The sequence below is a fragment of the Nomascus leucogenys genome, unplaced genomic scaffold (genome assembly GCF_006542625.1).
Source record: "Nomascus leucogenys isolate Asia unplaced genomic scaffold, Asia_NLE_v1 Super-Scaffold_258, whole genome shotgun sequence".
NCBI classification, from domain to species: domain Eukaryota; kingdom Metazoa; phylum Chordata; class Mammalia; order Primates; family Hylobatidae; genus Nomascus; species Nomascus leucogenys.
This window is the reverse complement of record NW_022095769.1, coordinates 2089692-2106056: the sequence shown is the minus strand read 5'-3', so window position 1 is coordinate 2106056 and position 16365 is coordinate 2089692.

The following is a 16365-nucleotide window of genomic DNA, read 5'->3' as shown; positions in this document are numbered from 1 at the left end:
TAGTTGGTGATGCTGGCCTAGCAAGGCAGGGTCCTGCAGGATGAAAGCTCGGAGAAGCCAAAACAGGAATAATAATGATAATAATCAGCTGCGGCGTCTCAACCGTCCAGGAATGCAAGGCCCCACGCCCTGTGTGCCTCACACCCCAGGACATCGCAAGGGCTCCTCTCCCTTTATTTTATTGCAGTGATCCCACACTCTGCCATTCCCAGCCCAACCCATTTGGGTTCCCAAGAACTGCAGTCCAGCCACTGGCTCATCCACCACCCAGGTTCCATGGGAAGATTCAGCTCCAAGACCTAAGCCAGCAGCAGGGTAAGACGCCCAGCTACTTGGAAACTCGTGCTCCATGGCTTCTGGGAGAAGCAGGCTGCCCACCCCTGGCCTGGAGCACTTTCCCATAGACCCATCTATGTCTGGTCAGTGTGAGGGCCAGGTGCCTTGCTTGTGTCAATCCAAATCTGGATTCAAGTCCGGTCTGGGCCTTAAACTAACTCACCACAGGACCCTGGACAGGTTTGGTTTCATTTTTTAACTTTTTTGGGTTCACCGCCTCTCCTGCCCAAAAGCTTTTCAAGTATCCCCATGGCTCAGTGAAGATAAACTCTGGATCTAGTGGTCTAGTACACGGCCATTTGAAATCTGGTTCTAAAACACCTTTCCAAATCCACTCTTCTCTTTCACCTTTGGGATGCCAGCCAGAAGGAAGTACTCACCGTTGGTCATGCACATCCCATGCTTTTCCATTTGGGGATTTTGCTCCTTCTTTGGGAATGTCATTCCTTCCACCTCTTCATCCACCTGGAAAGACCCTCCTAGCCTTCAAGGCCCAGGCCAGCGGCCATCTCCTCCATGATTATGCCTGACCCTCATCCACCTTGGAACCCTGCTTCCTTTTCCTCAGACCCTTTCAAGCCCTAGTACTCACATCGTGCTGTGGGTGTGTGCATATCTTAGTCATCAGCATCCTGATGTCTCGTTCATCTCTGTGTCTCCATGGTGGCTAGTACAGCACCTTGCACACAGGGCAAGGGATCAATACATAAGTTCTGGACATACATTGTGGAGAATAATCATCCTCACTCTATTAAATCCTCCCACACTTGTGCTTCAAAAAATAAAAATAATTATTTTAGGCCAGGTGTGATGGCTCACATCTGTAATCCCAGCACTTTGGGAGGCTGAGGCAGGAGGATTGCTTGAGCCCAGGAGTTTCAGACCAGCTTGGGCAACATAGTGGGACCCTATCTCTACAAAAAATAAAATTAGCCAGGCATGGTTGCACGTGCCTGTTGTCCCAGCTACTCAGGAGGCTGAGGTGGGAGGATTGACTGAGCTGGGGAGGCAAAGGTTGCAGTGAGCCAAGATCATACCACTGCACTCCAGCCTGAGTGACAGAGCGAGACCCTGTCTCCCTAGCTCAAAAATGTTCATTTAATATAACATTTTCTGAGTGTGTATTATTGGCTTGAGAGAGAAATAAAGAGTACAAAGGCCAGGAAGGCCCCTTACCCCCCACCCCAGCCTCCTCTGTAGGTAGGATGCAGGTACCCAAGTCTCCATGAAGACATCAGCTCTCTGGCTTTGGCTCCTGGGCTGACACTAGGAACCCTTTCCTTGACCAGTGGCTGGTCCAGTTCCATCTCAGACTCTGTCTAGTACGAGGTGGGTTCTTCCCTTGTTAGAGAATGATAATCTCACCCTTTGGGGGCTTCACCTTTTCTATTTTTTATTTTATTTTTTTAATTCCCTGCAAGTGTTGCACATGGGTCATCTTTTCTAAGCCCCAGCAGCCTCCAGGCCCCATAGGACTCATATGCCAGAAGGACCCCTGGATTCACATGGTGTTAAGAGGTTAGAACTGCTCCACTCCTGGATCCTGATTAGAACTCCTTGGAGCACCATACACCATTGCTGCCTCTTAGTGTTGTTGAAAATAGTAACAATAACTTCAGCAACACTTTGTGTTTACGTAAGGCTTTTCTCTAGGGAGCTCAGCTAATCTTGCCCTCATCTCCAGAAGGACGAGAGGACCAAGGTAATGAAGGACAAATGAGCCATTGCAGCCACACTCTGGAATACAAGCATCCTTTGTTCTTAGAGGTAAGTGCAGTACATAGGATTTCAGATGTGGGGAACTGATAAGCAGGAAACCAGTTCATTACCAGAGACCCAAAACCCATGACTTAAGAATTTTTGCCCAAATCAAATTCTGTGTGAGATGAAAACCCCCAAACTGAGGTGTTACATCACATAGTCATAACATTTGAGCATGCACCCTTAATGTATGTTCAATTATGTATACATTGTATACACAACCTACTCTTATTAGGACCTCAAGATACAATATATATTTGGGGTGAGGTTCGTTTTTTTAACAATGGTAGACATGAAAGTCCACATTTCAAATAGTCACCTTGATAATTACAAATTACAAAAAAGAAGGAATAAGTTCTAGTGTTGGATAATACAATAGGGCAACTATAGTTAACAATCATTTATTGTATTTTTAAAAATAGCTAGAAGAGAATATTTGGAATGTTCCCAACACAAAGAAATGATCAATGTTTGAGGTGATGGCTATCCCGGTTACCCAGATCTGATCATTACACACTGTATGCTTGTGTTACAATATCACATATACCCCATACATATGTACAACTATTATATACCCATAAAAATTAAAAATAAAAAACACTTTTGGCCATCTTCCTGTTAGCCCTGATTAGACTGTCACTGTTTTAGCCTCATAACAGGGCTGGCAGAGTTCCTGTGAGGAATAGGGCCAGCTTTTCCGTTTTCTTGTGTGCCTGTGCTTGCTAAATTAGTATGATCTTTAATCTGCAGGGTTTTTGCTGGAATCTTTTTAAACCCCTTGTTCATTCTGTAAAGGTTAATTTAGTTTATGTTAGATCATATACTCCATTATGTAATTTAACCAGGCAGTGTAAGCTGTGATCCTTTGCGATTTTCTGGCCATGAACTGGAGCGAGGGAGCCCTCTCAGCCCCTGTGATACACTTCCCACACCTCCTGCAGGAGACCCCACATGCTACACTCTGCCTGTGACTCAGTGTCCATCCATATATTTGCATCATGGTAAAGCTTGCCCTACTCACTGTGAAGGGCATCTCCTGCTGGACCTCCTTCTCATGGCGGCACTCATCATTTCTCTCCTCTCCTGTGCCCTCCTGGCAGTCTCAGCCACCTCAAGCTTACCTTTCTAAAACATTCTTTGTAGGCCGGGCATGGTGGCTTGTGCCTGTAATCCCAGCACTTTGGGAGACTGAGGTGGGTGGATCTCTTGAGCCAGGAGTTTGAGACCAGCCTGGGCAACATGGTGAAACCCCGTCTCTACTAAACATACAAAAATTAGGTGTGTGTGGTGGTTCACGCCTGTAGTCCTAGGTTCTCAGAAGGCTGAGGTGGGAGGATCACCTGAGCTCAAGAAGTCAAGGCTGAAGTGAGTCCAGATTGCGCCACTGCATTCCAGTCTGAGTGATGGGAGTGAGACCCCCACTCCCCTCTCTGTATTCCCAATCTCCATTAAGGACATCACTAAATGCCCAGTTGCTGATCTCCACCCCTTCCTCTTTGTCATACTTCCAGATAAATCCACTTTCTAAGAGTCCTCCCCTCTGTTCTCTAAGACCCCTCCCTCATTGTCTCTTGTCCTGACTGCTGCTGGGACCACTTAACCAGTGGACCTCCCTGCCACTGCTCCCTTCCCCTCTTATTTACTCTCCATGCTTCTGCCAGATAAATCTCTTTTTTTGAGTTGGAGTCTCACTCTGTCACCAAGGCTGGAGTGCAGTGGCACACTCTCGGCTCACTGCAACCTCCGCCTCCTGGGTTCAAGTGATTCTCCTGCCTCAGCCTCCCGAGTAGCTGGGATTGCAGGCACCCGCCACCACACCCGGCTAATTTTTGTATTTTTAGTAGAGACGGGATTTCACCATGCTGGTCAGGCTGGTCTTGAACTCCTGACCTCAAGCGATCCACCCACCTCAGCCTCCCCAAATGCTGGGATTACAGGCGTGAACCACCACGCCTGGCCGAGAAATCTTTCAAGTGCACAAATCTGATTGGTTTCCCCACTTCCTAGTCTTTCCATTTGCCTCCTGCCACAGGATAAAGTGCAAATTCTTGGCAGAGCCTTGCAAGGCCAGTCCCTGCTGGCCGCTCCAAACTGGTCACCCCCAGCCACACCACTCACTTTCAAGCCCCAGCCAACCACCCAGGAGCTGCCACCTTGTACACTGTGTTCCCTGTTTCTTAGACTATCTTTTCATGTCCCTTCTTCTCAGCCTGCTTAACCTCCAAGACCAGCTTGCCTGGCCTCTTCCAAACGCTGAAGGCAAAGTTGCTCTGTGTCTCGGCACCCTAGCACTTGTATGAAACTCTCTTGTGTTATGCTCAAATGTGGTTGCTTAGTTGTTTGTATCCTCCATAAGATATCAGTTCCTGAGCACTCGGGCCTGTATTCTATTGATCTCTACAGCCTCCTGTTCCCAGCCCCCTCCTGGCCTGCTGTGGTGTCAGCCTGTCTGTGAAGGACTGTTCCACTGGTATAAGGTGTTAGGTATGTCTTTTCTATCCACCGCTGCACTGCCCTCAACCCCAACCCCAATAGTGTTAGCTATTACTAGGGCCCAGATACTGTTCTAGCAGCCGTGGGCTTATCAGCTCACTTACCCTCACTACAATGCCATGAGGTCACCTATTGTTAGCCCCATTTTACAGATGAGGAAACTGAAACACAGCAAAATACGTGTTAGTCCCAGGTCATGCAGCCAGGTGACAGACTCAGGAGTCGAACACAGCCACCCTAGATCCAGAGCCCTAGTATTAGCCTCTGTGTCATACAGACAATGCTGTGCCGCCTCACGCAGCCTTCTCACTGTCCCCACTTCCTCTGACAAGAGTGGCTACTGTTCCCAAGGCCAGCTAAACTCTCTTTCCACTCTGCCCAACGCTGAGGGTCTGGTGGCTTAGCTGGCCCCTTCCCCCTCAGAGAAAGTGACAGATATGACAGGCTCCCCTCCTGTCATGAATGCCCCACCGTCCTCGGAGGAGGCCCTCTGCTCATCCACTCATCTCCTGGCCTGAAACTCTTTGAGGGAGATCTGAATCCTGGTATTAGTGAGTCAAAACCATTTCTCTGGGAGGACCTGCCTGAACTATGCCCAGGAAGGCAAAGCCCATCTCGACCCCATGCTATACCTACCAACCCGGCAGGCACCTGGAGGGTGTCCACACCTGCTTCACCTGATCAGCTTCCGGCCACTCAGAACATCTTCTCCTTCTCTGGGGCTTTTTCTCTATTCCGCCTTGCCTCCCCACACTTCCTTCCTGTTCTTATTTCTTTTTACAAGACTGGGTATTTTTAACCTGAGGTTTCCACTTACCTCCTTGTCTGATTGGGACTGGGCTGGGCAGGGGTGCCAGTGTGCTGGAAGGGCTAGGAGTGTTTTGCTAGCCTCACAGGCTACAGTCCGCATCCGTCACTCTAGGCCCATCCTTTGCCCCGACTCTACCCATCTTTGTGGAGCTATGGAGCTCCCCCCTCCTCTACTTCTGGAGTATAACCTTAAACTGGCCTTGGGTTGAAGCTTTGGAAACTGTGCAGGGCACGGAAGGAGCTGAACTTCCCACCCTCCCCTCCACCCCCGCCCCACCACCTCCATGCCCACTCCTACTCCCAGGATGCTGCCGCTAGGTGAAGATGAAGAGCACTTTGAGGCCAGGTGCAGTGGCTTACCCTGTAATTCCAGCACCTGGGAGGCTGAGGTAGCAGGATCGCTTGAGCCCAGGAGTTGGAGAACAGCCTGGGCAACACAGTGAGACACCCATCTTTACAAAAAAAAAAAAAAAAAGCTGGCATGATTGAGCCACTGCATTTCAGTCTGGGTGACAGAGAAGATCTTGTCTCAAAACAAACAAACAAACAAACAAAAAACACCTTGAATTTCACACGTCCCTGGAACAGCCACCAGGATCATCCCTCAGTCCACTTTCGTGATCCACATTATAAACATGGATGCCTTTCTGAGGGATTAGGGGCCTTCAGAGCTGCTCTTTCGTCTGCATCAGCCTTGAGGTGCAGCTGAGAGAGCTCTGCCCTCACTCCCTGGCCCCTCTTGCCCATCCCTGAAGGTCTCTGCTTCAATGTCCTCCTACCTAAGCCCCGAGCCAGGCCCACCCATCACTCTCCACTCCGTCCTCACCTGCGCGTCTCCAACCCTCATGTGTCCCACGCTTCTCTGCCCTCCAGGTGCTTAATAGAGAAACTTTGTTTGAAGTCCATACAGCTGCAAAGTGGAGATAATTGGGCGTTTAGGTTTTGGTTGTGGTGTTTGTTTTTTAGTTTGGTTTCTGCACCAGTTTTCTTAAAAAAAGAAAACGGTGGCCACTGAACAGGGTGATAGCAGAGATTTTTTAAAAAGCAACTGACAAGCCCAGCACAGTGACTCATGCCTGTAATCCCAGAACTTTGGGAGGCCAAGGTGGGCGGATCACTTGAGGTCAGGAGTTCGAGACCAGCCTGGCCAACGTGGTGAAACCCCATCTCTACTAAAAATACAAAAATTAGCTGGGCATGGTGGCGCGTACCTGTAATCCCAGCTGCTGGGGAGGCTGAGGCAAGAGAATAGCTTGAGCTTGGGGGGCAGAGGTTGCAGTGAGCCAAGGTCGTGCCACTGCTCTCCAGCCTGGCAACAGAGTGAGACTCCATCTCAAAAAAAAAAAAAAAAAGCAACTGACAGTGACTCACTTGCTCCAGGCTGGCAGGCCTAAGTTTAATGTTCTGTAAAGTAATTGATAGTCATAATGATTGCCTGAGGCACAGTGGTATCCCAATGTGAGCTTTGAGTCTCACTGCAAAAGATTAAATATGTTCCGCATTGTGTTTATGTTTGACTGTATTTTTTAAATTCTAATTCCTTTAAAGTGGGCACCCCCGGTATAATGTATATAGTGACTCTTTAATTAGGGAACTGATTTTCCATGTGGTCTAGTGGCTTTCAGGACTTGTTGACTAGACAGAATATCTGCAGCTCTCATCGCCAGCCTCACCCAGCCACACCTCAGCTTCACACTCTGGTAACTGTCCTCACCACTCCCTCCTGTTCAGCTGCCCCATGGTCCCAAGAAGCAATGCTTTCCGGCCCCATTGTGAGCTGAGGCTGCAGCCCTGTCTGGCACCGCTTTTATAATTGGTCATTCAGTCTTCAAACCTCTGTGGAGCATCCCCCATGAATAGAGAGCCATGCTGGGTGGGGACTGGGAAGAAGCAGAAGAAAATGTGTCAGTACTGCCTTCAGGGAGAAAACACACACAAACACCTAGACAGTTGCTTCCTATAAGTTCAAAAGAACTTCACCTCAGAACCAAAGAAATAAGGTCAGGGTTTATCAGAAAAATCTTCCCAAACAGGAGATTTTGAGCCTAACTTTGATTGTCAGGAAGGCTATCCGTGCTGGGTAGATAGGTGCACGGAGATGGGGAGGCTATGCTGGCAGTGAGGCCAGAATCCCTCATCACCTCTACCAGGAAGTAGCCTTCTGAATCCTGGGCTGCTCCTTCCCCTTTGGGCTAACTGGCTGATAAGGACTGGGGACCAACCCCAGCAAGGAGGAAGTGGACTGGCTTCCTGTTTATTTATGAATCTCAGAGCAGCACCGTGCAGCCATGAACACCAATCAAGCACAGCAACCCCAGCCCGAGCCAAGAGCCCCAGGGAGCCCGTCTGCCAACCCAGCAAGCCCTCACCCAGCTGGGAGATGCAAGGACTCCATCCGGAGGGCCAGCCTACACATTCGTAATATGAAGACACTGAGCAGCTCCAGGGGCCCAAGCATTGGCTTCCCCCTCACCCCAAAGGTTATTTCCTAAGACCCTGGGCACAACTGTGGGGCCTGCGGGAAAATCGTGTGAAGAAATAGCTGGGCCTTTTAAGAACCAGGCAGTTTTGTTTGCAACAGCAAAAGCTGACTGGTGACAACACATCACAGAGCCACATGAGGGAAAACAATGTAGCCATTTAAAAGAATGGGGTGGATTAGTCTGTGCTACAGGGCAAGATGTCCAAGATACTTCCATAAATGAAAACAAGGTGCAGAACAGTACGTACAGTGTGATCTTTTGTGCAGATAATTACAATAGCAGAGGATAAGTACGTACGGCTTAGAGATATATGTGCTGCTGAATGCATGACTTGTTTTTTTTCTGGAAGGAAATTTAAACAATCTAACTGGTTATTTTAGAAATATTTTGAGAGAAAAGTGGTGGGAGGACTTTCTCTTTTCATTATTCATCTTTCTCACATTGCATAGTGAGGTATATATATTTAGGAAATATTACCTGTGGACAATGAAGTTATGGTTCATTCTGTTTTATTCTTTACATTTCGTTTTTTGTTTTTTTTGTTTGTTTTTTGTTTTTTTACGACAGGGTCTTGCTCTGTCCCCCAGGCTAGAGTGCAGTGGCGTGATCCTGGCTTACTGCAGCCTCAACCTGCTGGGCTCAAGCGATCCTCCCACCTCAGCCTCCCAAGCAGCTGGTACTACAGGCATGTGCCACCATGACCAGCTAATTTTTAATTTTTTGTAGAGATGAAGGCCTCACTATGTTGGCCAAACTGGTCTGTATGTTTTTTTATTTTCTGAGACAGAGTCTTACTCTACTGCCCAGGCTGGAATGCAGTGGTGCAATTTAGGCTCACTGCAACCTCTGTCTCCCAGGTTCAAGCGATTCTCTTGCCTCAGCCTCCCGAGTAGCTGGGACTACAGGCACGTGCCACCATGCCCAGCTCATTTTTTGTATTTTTAGTAGAGACAGGGTTTCACCGGGTTAGCCAGGATGGTCTCGATCTCTTGACCTTGTGATCTGCCCGCTTTGGCCTCCCAAAGTGCTAGGATTACAGGCATGAGCGACCGCGACCGGCCCGGAGTTTTGTACTTTTAGTAGAGATGGGGTTTCACCATATTGGCCAGGCTGGTCTCAAACCCCTGACCTCAGGTGATCTGCCCGCCTTGGCCTCCCAAAGTGCTGGGATTACAGGTGTGAGCCACGGTGCCCAGCCTAGGTCTGTATCTTTTTTTGGTCTTGTTTTTTGAGATGGTTTCTCACTCTGTCACCCAGGCAGTGGTGTGATCTTGGCTCACCACAACCTCTGCCTCCAGGGTTCAAGCGATTCTCGTGCCTCAGCCTCCAGAGTAACTGGGATTACAAGCGCCCGCCCCCACACCCAGCTAATTTTTGTATTTTTAGTAGAGACAGGGTTTTGCCATCTTGGCCAGGCTGGTCTCAAACTCCTGACCTCAGGTGATCTGCCCATCTCAGCCTCCCAAAGTGCTGGGATTTATAAACGTGAGCCACTGCACCTGGCAAGGTCTGTATCTTTTTCTCTTTTTCTTTTCTTTTCTTCTTTCTTTCTTTCTCTTTTTAGGAGTGGCGAGTTTAATAGGCAAGAAAGAAGGGAGAAGAAAGAAGAAGCTCCCCTGTACAGAGACAGAGGGAGGGGGGCTCCAAAGCCGAGAGAGGAGACCTCAAGGTCTGTATCTTTTATTTATTTATTTATTTATTTATTTATTTATTTATTTATGACGGCCACCCAAAGTGCTGGGATTACAGGTGTGAGCCACTGCGCCCGGCCTTTTTTTTTTTTTGAGATGGAGTCTCGCTCTATCACCAGGCTGGAGTGCAGTGGCGCGATCTTGGCTCACTGCAACCACTGCCTCCCGGGTTCAAGCAATTCTCCTGCCTCAGCCTCCCAAGTAGCTGGGACTACAGGCGCGTGCCACCATGCCAAGCTAATTTTTATATTTTTAGTAGAGACGGGGTTTCACCATGTTGGCCAGGATGGTCTCCATCTCTTGATCTCGTGATCTGCCTGCCTCGGCCTCCCAAAGTGCTGGGATTACAGGTGTGAGCCACCGCACCCAGCCATGGTCCATATCTTTTTTTTTTTTTAGACAGAGTCTCACTCTTGTCACCCAGGCTGGAGCACAATCTCGGCTCACTGAAACCTCTGCCTCCCGGGTTCAAGCGATTCTCCTGCCCCAGCCTCCCAAGTAGCTGGGATTATAGGCACCCGTCACCACATGTGGCTAATTTTTTGTATTTTTAGTAGAGACGGGGTTTCACCATGTTGGTCAGGCTGGTCTCAAACTCCTGACCTCAGGTGATCCACCTGCCTCAGCCTCTCAAAGTGCTGGGATTGCAGGCGTGAGCCACCGCACCCTGCCCAGTCTGTATCTTTTTAAACAAAATGCATTAAACCGATAAGTATTATTTTTAAGACAATTTAAAGAATCAGGCAGTCTGCATTTGCAAGATCAGACAGATCAGAGCTAGGGTCACTAATTCTCCAGGAAAATCAATGGGAGATGATGGGAGAAATGCTTTGCTTTAAGATCTGTACACATCGATAACAGTGTCCCTGATTCTACACTTCACTTTGAGGTAGGAGGCAGGACTCAGCTCAGGTCCAGAGGTGGAGCTCAGACATGGGGCCTAATTGAGGACTAGCTAAAACAGGGACAGGGCGAAAACACCTCCCCATAAGACATGCCCACTAGCATGCCGTGTCAGTTTACTGATGCCATGGCAACACCTGGAAGTTACCACCCCTTCCCATGGCAATGACCTGATAACCTGGAAAACTACCCCTTTTCTAGAAATGTCTACAGAATCTGCCCCTTATTTTGCATATAATTAAGAGTGGGTATAACTATGACTGCAGCTCTGCCTCTGAGCTGCTACTCTGGACACATTGCCTATGGAGCAGTCCTGCTCTGCAAAGAGTAGTACCTTTGCTGCCGCTGGACACTGCCACTTCAATAAAAGTTGCTGTCTGACACCACCAGCTCACCCTTGAATTCTTTCCTGGGCAAAGCCGAGAACCCTCCTGGGCTGAGCCTCCACCAACTTCACTGAGTCCTGTGGCAAACGTTTGAGCCTTCTCTGGCTTCCTTCCAACCACTTCCTTTCCCTGTTTCTTCCCCATTTTATGGCCTCATCATTTAATTTTTGGCCTGAGCCAAACAATAAGGAACAAAAATCTGGAGGAAGAAAAAGAAGAAACAAAAACTCAATGTACAGCACTTCAATACCCATGACCCAATCACTTGTCATTTTGACTAAGTTTTATTAACCTCTTTAAGAAAGACCTGAATCAAATTCACCTTTGAATCCCCTAAAGCATGTAGCCTAGGACTGCACACAGTAGGTACTCAATAATACCTGTTGGATGAGTGAATAGAGCAACTGTGTACACAGCACTTGTCCTTTTTCAAGTCTGTTCTTTGATAAAAGCACCCACAAGATAGAAGGTCAAGCCTCCCCAAGTACTTAGCCTATCAGATTTAACGTTACCCCTCCTCATGAGTGTTTTGGGAAATTGGAAGGAAACTCCTGGGGCCTCTGAAAGAGAATCTGATGTCCCCTCTGCGGCTCTTTTTTTTTTTTTTTTTTTTTTTTTTGAGACGGAGTCTCGCTCTGTCACCCAGGCTGGAGTGCAGTGGCGTGATCTCAGCTCACTGCAACCTCCGCCTCCCAGGTTCAAGCGATTCTCCTGCCTCAGTCTCCCGAGTAGCTGGGATTACAGGCGCCCGCCACCCTAACTGGCTAATTTTTGTATCTTTAGGAGAGACAGGGTTTCACCGTGTTGGTCAGGCTGGTCTCAAACTCCAGACCTCAAGTGATCCACCCGCCTCGGCCTCCCAAAGTGATTACAGGCCTGAGCGACCGCGCCCGGCCCCACTCTGTGCCATATTAATTCATTAACAACTGGGTAAGCTGCCCAAACTGAACGTAGGCTACCAAAGGCTGTGTATGCAGTGCCCTGAGAGCTTTCTTGGTTTAAGAAGGAGTTAAAACAGAGCTGGGTGGTGGGTCTCCCACCTGGCAGAGAGATGGTTAGCACTAGTTTGGCTGGTGGCTGGTGCAGGACGGTTGGTATATTTACAGCCACAGATGCCCAGGGGGTTCTGTATCAGGAAGTCGTCTGCAGAGGGTCACTTCGGCCTGTTTACTTGTCTTCAGTACTGGTGCTAACATTCTCCTAGTCTTTCCCCGGGATATTTTTCTGAACATCTTGTGCTGGTTGACACAGGCTGCCACGGCTAGTAACAGGCAGGTTGCTGCCATCTGGTGGAGAAGAGGGGCCATAGCCTTGTCTGGCTCAGTCTGAGACTGAAGAGATGAAAAGAATTTTTGAGGAACGCTTCTAGGAGAGTGGATTTCAAACTTCCACAGCCATGGAACCCTTCCTTCTTTTAAAATTTATTTTACGTATTTTTTTTTTTAGAGACAGGGTTTCGCCATGTTGGCCAGGCTGGTCTTGAACTCCTGACCTCAAGTGATCTACCTGCCTCAGTCTCCCAAAGTGCTGGGATTACAGGTATGAACCATAGCACCTGGCCATGGAACCCTTCTTTCTTCTTCTTCTTCTTCTTTTTTTTTTTTTTTTGAGACATCTCGCTCTGTCAGCCAGACTGTAGTGCAGTAGTGAGATCTTGGCTCACTGCAACCTCTGCCTCCCAGGTTCAAGCAATTCTCCTGTCTCAGCCTCCCAAGTAGCCGGGACTACAGGTGCACGCCACCATGCCTGGCTAACTTTTGTATTTTTAGTAGAGATGGGGTTTCACCATATTGGTCAGGCTGATTTCTAACTCCTGATCTCAGGTGATCCACCTGCCTCGGCCTCCCAAAGTGCTTGGATTACAGGCGTGAGCCACCACGCCCGGCAGAACTCTTCCTTCTAACAACAGCAGTGCCTAAGGCCCTCGTGTAAAACTGATAAATGCATCATGGCTCTGGCTGAAAGCATCTTCACATCAGTCACCTCATATACTCTTCAATAACACTACAATGTGAATATTCCTATCTTTAGTTTCTTGAGGAAAAAAATAAGGCTGTTTGAAGTATTTAAGTAATTTACCCAAGGTTTCCCAAGCTATTCAATGGCAGAGTCAGAACACAAACCCAGATTTTTTTTTTTTTTTTTTGACACAGGCTCTCTCTGTGTCACCCAGGCTGGAGTGCAGTGGTGCAATCACAGCTCACTGCAGCCTCGACCTCCCAGGCTCAAGCAATCCTGCCACCTCAGCCTGAGGAGCTGGGACCCCAGGCATGTGCCACCATGCCTGTCTATTTGTAAAATTTTTTGTAGAGTCAGGGTCTCACTATGTTGCCCAGGCTGGTCTTGAACTTGTGGGCTCAAGTGATCCACCCGCCTCACCTTCCCAAACTGCTGACAGTACAAGCATGAGCCAACAAGCCCAGCTTTTTGTTTGTTTGTTTGTTTGTTTGTTTTGACAGGATTTAATACTATTGCCTAGGCTGGAGTGCAGTGTTGCTCACTGCAGATGCAAATTCCTGTGCTCAAGCAATCCTCCCACCTCAATCTTCCAAGTAGCTGAGACTACAGGTATGCATGGCCACACCTGGCTAATTTTTTATTTTTTTATTTTTTTGTAGAGATGAGGTCTCGCTGTGCTGCCCAGGCTGGTCTCAAACTCTTGGCTTCAAATGATCCTCCTGCTTTGGCCTCCTAAAGTGTTGGGATTACAGGCATGAGCCACCGCACCTGGCCCATGAAGGGACTTTCAAAAGAGAAGACATTGTCTCTGTCTCCCCACTTTTCCAGTCTAGCTGGGGATGAATGTGTGTGTATGAAGGGAATGGACAGGACACATGCCGCCACCCATCTGTGGATGCAAAGGAAGGATTTGTATGCCAAGGTGCCCCAGATATTGGAGCATTTGAAGCTGAGAGATGGGATAGGAACAGCACTAGATGGAGAGTTTGGGGACCTACATCCCAACCCTGGCTTTGCTACTCATACCCTGTGGGACGTTGTGCAAACCTCCTCACCCTCCTCGCCCAAAGGAGGGGTGCTCCTGAGGACCTGAAAGCCTCCTCTTCAGTTCTGTGCTGTTGTGGTTTCAATGGGGGTGGAGCTAGACAGGAGAGGAATCCTAAAGAAAGTGTTGAAGAGAACCTTGAGCAAGGGAAAGGTAGGACATGGAAGAGGGAAGTGGTACTGCACATAAGAGCTTGGCAGAGGCAACAAAGGAAAGAAGCGATTGCTCACCAGAGACAGAAAGCTCATTCTTGAATGCTTCTTAAAGATTAGCTCTGGTACAGTTCACAATAAAGAGCACCCGTAGGTTCTTTTGGAGTTTCTAGCTGTCCAGGACAAATATGGGCTTAGTCAAGACACTCCTCCACTCAGAGGCTAAAGCTCCCAGAGGCCCCAGTGTCTGGGATTCATTGCTGCACTGGGCTCCCCTCCTTGGCGGTGGCCTCTTCTTGTTCTGGAAAGACCGTCCAGCAGCAAACACTCCCTGGAGACCAAAGGAGTGGAAAAGAAGTGGTTTTCAACCTCAGACCACCAGGAGACCTTCCTTCCTAATTCCTACCTGTTTGCTACCCTCGTTCTCATCTACTGCCATTTCAGAAACATGTGTAAGCCACAGAGAACAGCAGGTGTTATAAATCTGTTTGCCAGGGCCCCAATGTGACTTTGCTTCTCAGATCACCATAGCCTTGGACACAGTCAGACTGGTGACAATTACATTGCTATCTGACTTAAATCCCTCAGCCCCTCCTGGTGCCTGAGACTTCCAAATTCTGGGGTTCTTCCCTCTCTTCTCCAAGGCTATCAAATCCCCTAAATGAGGGGTCAGCAAACTTTTTTTTTTTTTTTTTTTTGGGACAGAGTCTCGCTCTGTAGCCCAGGCTGGAGAGCAGTGGCGTGATCTTGGCTCACTGAAACCTCTGCTTCTCGCTTCAGCCTCCCAAGTAGCTGGGATTACTGGCACCTGCCACCATGTCCAGCTAATTTTTTTTTATTTTTTATTTTTGGTAGAGACAGAGTCTCACTATGTTGGCCAGGCTGGTCTCGAACTCCTAACCTTAAGTGATCCATTCGCTTCGGCCTCCCAAAGTGCTGGGATTACAGATGTGAGCCACCACACCCAGCCAGGGGTCAGCAAACTTCTTCCATAAAGGCATAGGTAGCAAATATTTTAGGCTGTACAAGCCATGTGGTTTCTGTTGCAACTATTCAGCTCTGCTGTTGAAGTGCTGAGGAGCATAGCTATGTTCCAAAAAAAATTTACTTATGGACTGAAGTATGAATTTCACATTTTCATATGTTATAGAATATTTATTTTTATTTTTATTTATTTTTTTAATGAGACGAGGCTTTGCTATGTCTAGGCTGGTCTTGAACTCCTGGACTCAGGTGATTCACCTGCCTCTGCCTCCCAAAGTGCTAGGATTACAGGCGTGAGCCACTGTACCTAGCCCCTATTATTTTTTTAGAGACAGGGTCTCCTCTGTCACCCAGACTGGAGTGCAGTGTCTTGATCATAGCTCACTAAAACTTTAAACTCCTAGATTCAAGTGATTCTCCTGCCTCAGCCTCCTGAGAAGCTAGGATTACAGGCACATACCCCTATGCCTAGTTAATTTTTTATCTTTTTTTTTTTTTTTTCTGAGATGGAGTCTCATTCTGTTGCCCAAGCTGGAGTGCAGTGGTGCGATCTTGGCTTACTGCAGGCTCCACCCCCCGGGTTCACGCCATTCTCCTGCCTCAGCCTCCCGAGTAGCTGGGACTACAGGTGCCTGCCACCACAGCTGGCTAATTTTTTGTATTTTTAGTAGAGACGGGGTTTCACTGTTAGCCAGGATGGTCTTGATCTCCTGACCTCATGATCCACCCACCTTGGCCTCCCAAAGTGCTGAGATTACAGGCGTGAGCCACCACGCCTGGCTCGCTAATGTTTTATCTTTTGTGTTTTTTTTGTAGAGATGAGGGTCTCACTATGTTGCCCAGGCTGGTCTCAGACTCTTGGCCTCAAGCAATCCTCCCATATCGGCCTCCCAAAGTGTTGGAATTACAGGCGTGAGTGACCACACCTGGCCTTCATGTGTCACAAAATATTCTCTTCTTTTGACTTTGTTCTAAGCACTTAAAAGTGTAAAAATTCAAGTTAAATGTCAGAAAGGAAAAAAAGTGTAAACATCATTCTTAGCTCATGAGCTATACAGAAACAAGTGAAAGGCTGTATTTGGCCCACATTTGCCAACTCCTGACCAAAGTGTTTGCACCTCTTTCAGCCAAACTTAGATGGTCCAAGCCTTTCAATGATCATAGCTTTTCTGGCTAATCCAAATGGGTTGTCCCAGTCTCCAAGGATGGCAACAGCTTTAAGTTCCCTAAAAGTAGCCTTACCCTTTCAGCTTTATTTTCTCTTCTGAAGTGGCTTGATGAGAGGGTGCTAGAGAGCCGTCCCTCCTTCCCATGCCCCTAGCTATAGACTGGTTTCCCCAGTACATTTCCACCCATTCTCTC